At 39.8% G+C, this 11,769-nt stretch overlaps 1 long non-coding RNA gene across 3 annotated transcripts in view; it reads right to left on the reverse strand.

Annotated features, from left to right (window-relative positions):
- The window catches only part of LOC144013714 (uncharacterized), a 50,877-nt gene that overhangs the window by 17,271 nt on the left and 21,837 nt on the right, over nucleotides 1-11,769 (reverse strand). The gene's annotated exons all lie outside the window — the stretch shown is intronic.

The raw sequence follows: 11,769 nt of genomic DNA on the forward strand, positions 1-11,769 counted from the left end.
ATGAAAAATAGTAAAAGTTATAAAATTAATTCTCTGACAAAATATTAACTTTTAACTGCTGAAAATGTTTCAATTAGTCAAGTATTCCATAAGGCTAATAATAATAATGATCGAGAATAAACAATTCATGTATGAAATGGGTTAATAAAGTCTGTTTTGGAGTCACTGGATCATTTTATCTCAGCCTCATTTCATTCATGGCTTTGCTTATTTTTCCATCAAAGTGATTTGCAGTTACTTGAAGAGGCTGATAAAGATCTGTTTGCTGTCTGAGGACGCACAATGAGACACTCGGCTGACATGAGGGGAGAGTGACCTGCCGCACGCTTTTGTCCCCCACTGTAAATGGACGTGATAGATAGAAGTGGAGCAAAGAGCACGTCACTCTGAGCATTGACCTGGTTTTCACTGTAGTCATCATAAAAACAGAACCAGCGTCCCGGGGACATGTAATGACATGGGACCTTTGGTGTAATTCACTATCTCAGTGTGTGGCAATATAGCAAAAGCCATTACATTTGCCTTGTAATTCGCCGCCGCCCCGGCGAGGGATTCAGGTGACTGCAAACTCCTTTAATGGAGTTCCAGTGATAAGAACAGGTCTGTTTATTAGCCACACGCGACCAAGCGTGGCAGGAACAGCTGAGCGCGGGCAGGTGCCGAGCCCGACAAGGTTCCAGGCGCCCCTGGCAGGCCCCGGCGCTCATTTCACGCACATTATGGCCACAGCGGTTGGGATAGAAAAAGAGGTCGCAGGGTGCGCTGCAATATAACTGCTGAGTGATGAGGTTTCCTCTGACTCACACAGAGCACTGACACCTCCAAGCAATTTGGATTGTTTGTGGAAATCAGTGAGTCATCTGTGGTTTTGCTTTTTGTCCAAATAATGGAGCAAATATAGGAGGACTGTCGTCTTCTTTTTTTTTTTTTTTGGTGTCACCATCACGTGAAATCAGCAACATGAATTTCAGGAAGAGCATGCTTCAAATGATGTGAGAACCGCAAACTAAAATAGAAAAATCACACACGTCATCACTGGAAAAGAGAAGTTATCTCTTGCGGCATGCGTGCTTGCAGACATTTACGGAGCCTTGAGGAGAAAATGAACTTCAAATTAAAATGTCTGTTTGATGCATTATTCTAATAGGGACGGATGGAGAAAAAGAGAAGTCGATGGCGCTCTCATCCTTCCGCCTGAGGGGACAGACTTGCCGAGTTGTCATTACCAACTTAACCCATCAAAATGAGCCTGCTGGGAAGTGGAATCACGGAGGTGATGTGCTGTTTTGACAGGTGTCGCTGCTACTTAATTCAGCAGGTAATTATGGAGGAAATGCAATTCATGGAAAAATGATTGATCTGTTTATAAAAATGTATTAAGTTGTACATAAAAAATCTGCTCCTTCATATGCTTGTCTTTCTAGTAACAAGAAGAAAGCTTGTGAGCTTCGTCATTTTTTTTAGTCGAGCTTTTATAGAGCAAACCTGCTGACTGTGATGTCTCCAGGTCATTTGCTCTGGTCTGAATTTTCCATTTTCCACTTGGTTGAGTTTGTTTACATGCAGAGAGTGAAGCCACGTGAGAAGGGACACTCAGCTTATTGGCTGCATGCTGGGGGGGAGGGGAGAAGTAAATGTTATTATTAAAGTGGCTGGAATGCTTTTTTGCCACAATGTTTTGCATACAAGGGAGACAATTAGATGAAACAAGCTTTGGTTTTAGTGGTCACAGTTTTGTATGGTATAATTGTAATGCACTGTTTAGTTTGAGAAAACTAACTTTCATGAGGATTAGGGATGGACGAGTACCAATACCATGTGTCAGTAATGGGAAGATATCCAGGCCTCATATCTTACTTGCGCTCTTTTGGCCGTTTTACGATCAGCAACTAGAAATAAGAAGAATTTTAGGGCTGGGAATAAAAGTCGATCATGTCGATTTGGTCGACCAGAAAAATATTTTGTTCTGTACGGACACTTATTGCTGACGGACTCCGATTCATCCCTACTAACTAAGATGCTTCTTAGGGTTTTATTGTGGTCTCTTTAGACTGAAAAGGGAGAGAATTAACATCGCTACATGTCTTATGTTTGTAACAAAACAATCCGCGTCAAAATCGCTAAATAAATAAGAGCTTTAATGAATTTATTGCCGCCCGCCAGACACACGTAAGATGGCGGGTGGCCCGACGTATATCTACTTCCTGTTTAACAGAGCAAGACTTCCGGGTCAGGCCACAAGCCAAGTTTTTTGTTTTTTTTCCCCCTCCTCACTCGCACTTCCACGGACACTGGAATCCATTTATGGATTTAAATGGGATGAAATGGAACTAGGGTGACGGAGCGGGATCTTGGACCATAACGTGAGTTATTTGGAAAACATTTCTGTGCGTGTGCGGTACCGGTACAGTATGCTGCATCAATGGCCATTGCAGGCTTCGACAACTCAATATATTTGAACGAGACGAGCAAATACCTCAGGCTTAGTAAACATATGATGAAGATGAAGCGCATTAAAATTGTGATCAAATTGGATTTTTCATTATGTTGGACTATGAAGTGATTTTGAGGAAAAGTACACTAAGTAAGTAATTCCAGTTTATTCAGTGTTAATGCTAATCCCGATTGTTAATCGTTTAGCATAGGCTAATTTGTTGGTGTTTGTGTAATATGTGCATGTGTGCAGGGAAAACAAGGAGCAAAGTATTCATATCCACTAAATTTAACTCAGGTTCAACCTTAGTGGAAAAAAATAAATAAATAATGTTGTTTTGTTTTTTTATTCCTTAATTTAAAAAAACAACATTTTTTTGGGGGGGGCTATTAGTCCATTAATCGTTGAAATAATTGATAGGCAAGTCAATTAAAAAAAAAAAGCCAGATTGATAACTGTGATTCACTCAAGGGAGTTCTTCACATTATCAATCTCGAACTTCATTCGGCAGATCCGTTCGGGAAAGGAGGGACATTTTATACAATACTTCGAGCTGACTGGATGATGCGGCATCTTTGACCAATCAAGGCAAGGGATGAAAATGTTGTCTTTTGTCTCGTAGGAAAAAAAAAAAAAAAGCCCAAACGTCAAACTATTGGACTAATATCCTCTGCAATTGTATGCAATTTGTGCTTTTAAACTATAGACTGCCAACTAGTGTCCGCTTATATTATCTGTCGTGCGCACGGTTAGTTCTCCTAGTATTTTTAAACACTTCCAAAAAGAGATTATTCTATTATTTTAAAGATGCATTTGCATCCGATTCACCATCTTAAATAGAATCGTTTGTATAGCACACAGAGGGAAAAGAGCAGCCCACATCTGATAAAACTCCTTCAGGATAGATAAACAATTGGAAACGACTTGGCAGCGCAGGCATTCATCCTACTGTATATCTGCACGTTGAAGTCAACACACTGCAGCAGTTACGGCAGGGCGAGACGGCAGACGGCCACGCAGCCTTTATGTAGCCTATATAAAGTGTGACCCGGCAGCCAAGGCTTTCTGTAAGTGTGCCAATGTGGACACGCTCCCAGCAATAGCCATGCTTATGCCAGCTGCATCATCTGTGCCTGCACAAAAGCATGCCCTTTGAAAAGCGCCCGGCCCAACACAAAAGCAGTCATGTATGCGGCACATGCATCAGTGTGCAAATGCGTTATTCAACTTCAGAAAGCTGGAAATCATTGCTTTAGTAGAGCGTTTTAACGTGCTGATTCTTCAACATATCTGTTATTGATATTGACGCTAAAGATGCTGCGTGACGAGAGCGTGTAAATGTGAGGGGAGCAGCAGATTGAAGTGGAAGCAACAGAGCTCATCTGTCCTCGAGCAGGAGACTCACTGTGAGTCATAGCAAGTCACTGTAGAGACGCTCAATTATGATTCAAATCTCCATAACGGGGCAATAAAGTCATTTGTCATGTGACCATCTGCAGTGCGTTGTGCCTGAATATAGTTTGCCCTTACACACTGTGCAAGTGCAAAGAAGTGGAACGTGTTGATTTATTAGAGTCGGCCTCCAAGTGTAATCACCACACGACTTAGCACTGCGCCTTTTCCTTGATTCATTTCCTCTTTACCGAATTTGGTGGAGTCCAGCTCGGGAACAAAGAGAAGGCCCGCAGCCATCATTGTTTTACTTTTTTTCTGCTCACATTTAAAAAGGCAGCGTAATTATCGCCTGCCTCCTCCCTGGGATGTTCACGGACAAGGGCCTCATAACAGGTGACAGAACGCCAGCCAGCTTCCCTGCCCCCCACCCAGGAACGGTGACTATTATAAACCAAAAACGTATGCTCTCAATATATATGCAAATGACGCGTGGTCCCAAGGTGAAGTTCGTGGAACAGCAACACCGCTTGCCTCTGTTTTGCTCATTTGCAAAAACGGCGAGCGTAACAAAGACCGCAGGAAATTGAAAAATTGTTACTAAGTATGAGAAAAAGCAATCATTTTCCACAGGCTGCCTAATCCTGTGGAAATTGATCTCACCCCTCAGCTGATATGTAGTAGGAAAAAAAAACCCCCACACACACCTCTCCATGTATAATGTGTTTGGTTGCAGAGTCCGCTTTCTTATTCAATAAAGTGGTCTGTCTTGTGGGGTCAGACTGCTTTTCTTGGCTGCAAAAAAGGTGCAACAAAAACGAGTTTTAGTCACTTGTACGTTTTCCATGTTTTGCTGCAACATGCCATGTGAGGAAGCTTTCTGCCTGGCTGCACAATCCATGGCTGCACGCATGCAAATCAGACCATTTGTTGTCTAATTTGAAACATCCAGATATCATCTCTCTTATGCGTTTGCTCTTCCTTGGCGAGGAAGTACAAATGAGATACGACAGTCTATTACGCACTGCTCTGACCTTGGTGAGGGAACATAATGTGACTTTATTTGAGGGACTAGTGAGGTCGAAGATGCACTGGTGATTAATTAACCCAATTAATTTAGACTAAGATTATCGCAACAATTATAACGCAATAAATCAGAGCAAGGTGTGATGACGACGACTGTAATAGTTTAATAGTTTAATGACGGCACTTGGGAATGAATGTGCTCTGCTCAGAACACAATTGTACGTTTTTATAGAACAGCTCAGTCTGGATATCTTGATGATGTATGTTCGATAACTTTTTTTTCAAGCTGATGCCAATGTGAGTGCTTATTAACTCTTAAGTAGTCACCGATACAAAGTACTGATACCACTAGTTCTTTTGATACATAACGTTTTAAAAAATACCCCCAATGACAGATCATTTTAAATAAAGACCTATATATCCCAATCTAAAATTTGTATTTCAAATTTTATGAAATGGAAAATTTCTTTTTCCTTAGGTTTTCATTTAATAAAATACACATTTTGTATATAACACACAATAAAACTAATTTAAATCAATTAATGAATTCTTAATGGGCATCTCAGACATGTGTGCCTTATATTCCTGATTATAAAACGGCCACAAGAGAGCAGCCGTTAGATACTGGTATTGGCCGATGTCACGAGTACCGATACCCTGAAATAAGGCCAGGTATCGACCCGATACTTGCCCATCCCTAATCAAAACAACATACGTCTTCAGCTGTACTCATTTACAATGTACAGTTTTTGCACTTAAAGGGGGAGTGTGCAGTTTTCAAGCTGCTAGCAGGGTTTGAATTTAGCCTCACTTCAGCTAACCCCAAAGCCAAGAGCACAATTCTCAACCATGCCTATTCAAAATCATTTGTGATTATGAAAGTGAGTAGCTGTGATAAATTGTGACATAGAACGCTGTCCAGCTTCAACTAAACAGCACCCTTAGCAATACAATATAATACAAACAAACCGAGGTTAGCCTCAGATGCTAAGTTGGTAGATATTTGCAATAGAGTGTAAATATAACACTAAATATGATCAGTTTGAAGTTTTATTTTAAGAGCCGACAAACTAACCTATTGAGCAGAAATGTTGCTTGTTTGTTGTCTTGTTTTTGCTAGTCTTGCGTCCAATTGCTAGCAAATTAAGGATGGTGATGTTTTCATTTTCCGGAGGTCAAGCTAACAGGTCGGCGCAAGGTGATTGACACCTCGGACGTTTTTATGCCTTCTGTACTCAATTAGTTGTTCTTCTTCAGGTGTGTTGGATTCTTACAACTTAAATTAGTGGTACAAGAAAAGGATGGGTTTTTTTTTTCACTAATTTTACAAATTTAAGGTTTATACTAATTATTTTAACAAATATAACAAAACAAAATTTCTTTTGTAAGACTGCAAACTACTCCATTATAGTCTGCATTTTTAGACTGTTTTTCCCAAAGCACAATAATGATCGTCCCTTTGGAAGCAGGCACATGTACTCTTTGTGAGACCATAGTAGAGTGGGGGGAGCACTGATTTCATATGGTTTATTGCTGCTACTCTCACTGGGATTATTCATTGAACTGCCAGCAATGGCCCCCTGCTCTCCCCCAGCCACCCAAAAGCCTCGGTTGCCCCTCGTTATACATGATGGAGGAATGTACGCCGCATGAACAGCGTTCTCAGCTGGAGTTTAAGTGTTATTAAAAAGCATCACTCATGCATAGCATGGGATACTATTTACAGTCACGCGCTCACACACGCCACAAACCAGTGACGGCTCTTGAAGGAAAAATGATGATGGATCATACTTGCGAGACAAAGGGGAAAATGGTTTGGAGTATTCCACAGGCTAAATGAAGAACAAACGAGCAACATGGCACACAGCGAAGGAGGAAAGATGATCATCTGCAGATGAAAGGCCGAGAGGGAGGAGAGCGAGCTTCATTGACTGCCACGCAGCTGTCTTATTTGCAAGGTGTTGAGAGACCTGTTTTTCCCCTCCCTCCTTCCTCCAAGAGGATGAAAAGATTCTTGTGAAGCCAAAAGGGTCTGCTATCATTTTTGGGCAGCTTGAGTGGTTGAGATGTTATTAGCATAAATTATCTCTGCCACCAAAGAGATAGAAAGGAGCACGCTCCTTTCTGCTTTTCACACTTAATTGCCCTATTTACTGAACAGTTGCCCATGGACAACAAATGCAGACGCGCGCCGAGATGCACGCAGGACAACAGGCAAACACAAGCCAAATAGGGCATGAGCGATACACTGAACTATCTTCCAAACGGAATTCGATACACTATGACTGGGGAGGCAGTTTGGGTCTATTCAGGCGACATGCTGGACATGAAATCCACTGCAAAATGTTGCATATCTTGCTTTCAGTGAGCCAAGTATATGCTTTAAAAAAAAAAAGAAAAAAAGTGTGAAATGCACGCGTGGTCTCTGCCAGAATTTCTCCAAATGCGTGCCAAATGTTTCTGGAGGTGGATACTTGTTGCGTCAGGATTGAACTAATATTTCATTTTACAGCTTTTGAGCAGCTCGTCTCCTTTTCAAAGACGGCAAATGCTTAAAAAAATAAATAAATAAAAAATCATCATCGCTGAAGTGACCCAGTAAGCAAGAAGGGGGTGAATTATAGATGGCTCTGCCTAATGGACTCTTAGCTTTTCTTCACCTTGCTCACCCAGCTTCAAGTGACTTCATATAAGCAGAGCCAAGTATGACACTTCAGATTTAATGCAGCGAAAATCCACTGAAAGTTCCATATTCTGCCGAGCTATTCTGTTGCCGTCAGGTGGCGGAATTAGCCGGGATTGACGTGATTAAAGAGGCATTGCGCTGTAAAAAGATAATAAACATTCCCGTGGAGAGGTAATTCTCGGCGGTGTGTCTTGTGGAACGGAGCGAAGGAACAAATCAAGTAGATTGACTTCATTAATTCGGCCGGCCAGGTCGGCTCCCAACCCTGGAGGCCTATAAAGGATGTTAATGAGGCTGATTGTATCACAGCGTCACCCCCATCCGACCAGAGCGGCCGAGCGAGTGAAGACCATCCCTGCAGCCCCTTGGGGGGGTCGGTCGCTATGGTAACGTCCTGAGGGCAGTGACCACATGTTAGGGGGAGTCTTGGGGCCATACGTGGACCGAAGCTCTGGTCTGGATGAGGAGGAGTTGTTGAAACAATTGGTAGCGACTTGCTTGCTGCTGGATATATTGAGAGAGGTTTCTCAGAGTTTGTTCTTCTCAAATCTCACACTGCGGAACTCATCTTTAGTTTTAGTTTGTTTTTTTTTCCCCTTCCCAATGAAGGGGGAGTCGACATCTTTGGAAACTCAGCCTGAAAATAATGAGTACAAGCTGATTCAGCAGGACCTAAAAAAATGTACAAGTTCAATACTAGTTAAAGCCCCCCAAAAGGCCATTTAGTTGCTGGAAGTATACACAAATAAGGGATTTTTATAGTGTCCTTGCACCTCAGTGCTCGGACCCTAATAGGTAAATTATAGAAGCGGCGATGCCACTTTTTTTTTTTTAGACTGAACACAAGTACTTATATTTGAGGAGTTTCCAATACAGACTACGAATACTTGATAATACAATTTTGTCCAAAATGTCTTTTATCTAAATAAAATATTAAAAACCAAAGGTTCACTCAAACACTATATATCTATTATTATTTTATTGTTGCTGTTTTAATTAGGGATGTAATATCCAAACATCACGATACAATAAATACGTATAAATAAAACAACCTCTCAATATTTGCAAAGAACAGATAGAAAAGGGCATAAGTCACATGTCCGTTTTGCATATTTGCAGTAAATTCTCTTAAAAAATTCAAAACAATTGGATGGAAACCTGACTAATGTCACGTGCTCCTATTATTCAGTGGCACAAAGGATCATGGTCTATGTAGTACACAATGTTGTGTTTGACAGAAGCAGGTCAAAAGTAATGTTTTTTTGACAGATGATGTTGAAAAATATTTGCTGGGATTTATAGAACCGATAACCGCCACAGAGGCCAAAACATTCCTAATTGAAATTAAACTATACTAATGAACTAACCATCAGAAGATGCTAGAACTGCACAAATGGAATATAACCTGCTTTAAATATTATGACACGATGACAACAATATTATGGCAATTTTAATATCGCGATATGATATTGACGTTATCGTTACATCCGTTTGTGTTTTATGTTTGAACTTTCATTAGTAAAGCACTTTGTTTCAGCTGTTTTTCTTTCAAAGTGCTTTATTCATAAAGCTCAGTTGAGATGAGTTGTGTGTTACACACTGAATAATCCAATTTCACTTGCCCAGGAACTAAATATGTATGTGCTGCCTCTGTTATGTGCGCCTTGGCCTCCAGGGGGCAGTGTGGTGCATGCATGCGGATAATATGTATATTTAATGAATAGACACAAAGAAGAATGATGCAAAAACTACAGTAAAAGAAAGTGTCCAGTATATGCCTGTGAGTATTGTAATTTCTTTGTTACTGTATATCTTCTTTCTACACCGTTATTGTTTAAATGTTTGTTATGAAAAGGTTTATATACTGCGACATTGATGCTATTTGTTAGCGCAGCCATGGCATTATACATTATGTTAGCATTAAGATAGCAAAGAAGGCGTTTGGGAGATGCAGGATAGCTTTGGTTACACATATGTGTGGAATTATCTTGAGAAATGTGTGTTTAGTTTTACCGTAAATTTCAAATAGGAGTAGAAACATTTTGAAGTCAGCACGTGTACTCTTTTTGAAGAACGGGTTTGTCAAAATGCACACCGCATGATCAGCGGAATAGTAGTGTATGAAAGCAGTACATTGATGAGTACATTAAATTAGACAGTGATTACATGTTGTAGCATATTCATCCATAATGGTCATTATTTCATCCAATCCCTCTTTGCCCTGACCTCTCTCGTCCTTGTCTTGGCATTCGCACCCGTCGGGGTGACAGTACCGTGAGCACGTAATGAACAATTATAATTGCGTGATAAATCCCCACCACAGCGATTTGTCACCTTGCGAGGCGCAGGGTCGCTGTTGGTGGTGAGGATGATATAGAGCGGCAGAGAGGACACCCCTAAATGGCTAGAGAAATTTGTGGTACCTTTAATGACATTGGAGCGCAACACATCAACATGGGAAAGGGAGAAGTAGCGAGACCTTTCATCTCGAGCTTGAAGGATCGTTCACTTGCTGCAGAGGACTTAACAAGTGGTCTTACAAGTCGGACACGGGTCCGCTTAGAACCTTTCAAATATGCTTCGGGTTCAGATGCATAACAGCTCTATTTTCCGATTGAAAATATTACACAGCTTGAAGAGGTCTTAAGATGACAGATGTATATATATATATATATATATATATATATATATATATATATATATATATATATATATATATATACATAATAATAATAACGTAATATTTAATCACTCATGGCACTGAGTTCATCTTCATTCAAAGGTTTCCACCTTGTCAAAATGTGCTAAATTAACGTTTATATTCTTTATACGCTCACACGTCTCCTTACTGCTCCTTAATGGTCGCATTTTGCCCTTAAATTTGAGACAGTGCGCATGCATTTTTCATTTATTCAAGCATGTGCGACAAATAAATTTGCCGATTTCTTTTTCACTATTCTAAAATGTTTTTGGTTGTTGACGAATTTGTAATCGACATTTCAGCCCAGTAGTTAGCAAATGAGCTGGTTTGTCAAATGACATTAACCACAAAGGTAGGGGCGGGGGTTGATTGTGACTAATATGTGTGAAAAGAGGCGGGTCTTGGAGTTATCACGTGAATTTACAGGTATCACATGACTCTTGTAAACAGTGAACAACGGCAAAAAGTACCTTCAGTGCTTACATTCTTCCAATAAAGATCGGGTAACAGAAGAGACAAATCTTGACAATAAATCCAACTCGATTTGTGAGAAAACAGTCTTGGTGAAAAAAAGTTGGGAGATTCTCTTCTTGAGATAATTTGCGGGAGAGGGATTAATAAAATGCAAAATCCTGTGTTCAAATAAGTTTCTTTACTTTGCAAGTCAATTTCTGGTGTGCATCTCTTATTTTCTAATTGTGCCGCTAAAACTTCAGGTTGGTAAATATGGAGGACCAAAACTGCCAAAATTCGAAATAAATAAATGACCATGCTCTTATTTTTTTAATAGAATTTTCAAATTATAGTTTTTTATATTCATTTTTATTTTAACTTTTAGTCATTTATTTATTTCGAATTTTGGCAGTTTTGGTCTTCCATAGGTAAAAAGTTAATCTGAAGGCCTGACTCAGTGGCTCTAACGTGACTACTTTGCACAACCAAATTAAATCCAAATAGATACTATACATCTTTACAATAATGTTCATTATTGTTCATTAATGTTTATTATAGTTTGCAGTGGCGTACTACTGCACTGTATCATACTGAGTAAGGGTGTACGTCTCTCCAATAAATGACAATTCTATACATCTCGATAGATGGGCTGTTATATTAGGACTGTTCATTTTGAAATGGAATGATTCGATTTGGTTCAGTGGGATTATGACTCGATTCAATGTATGACTCAATTTGCGAGGGTAATGCATTGATTATTTTTGTTACACCCCTAATAATGAGAATGCTTTATTATTATTTCTCTTCTCATGAATCTCAGAACCCATAACATAGTACAGTGCTTCAATAATAAACAAATCACTTGTGTCTTTATCAATGCAAAGTTTTTAATGACGCTCAAATGTTTACCATAATGGAAGGATTTTTTTCCCCCCCTAGAGAATCTGAACATTTTATACATTAATTATGGCATGAGTAACCAAGTGTGAGGGAAAAGTGAAGAAAATAAAAATTAAAGATTTAAGAATTTATGAAAGTACCGATGGAACACAAAATTCAACATTTGTTTGCACTATT

Source organism: Festucalex cinctus, chromosome 2, assembly GCF_051991245.1.
Source record: "Festucalex cinctus isolate MCC-2025b chromosome 2, RoL_Fcin_1.0, whole genome shotgun sequence".
NCBI classification, from domain to species: domain Eukaryota; kingdom Metazoa; phylum Chordata; class Actinopteri; order Syngnathiformes; family Syngnathidae; genus Festucalex; species Festucalex cinctus.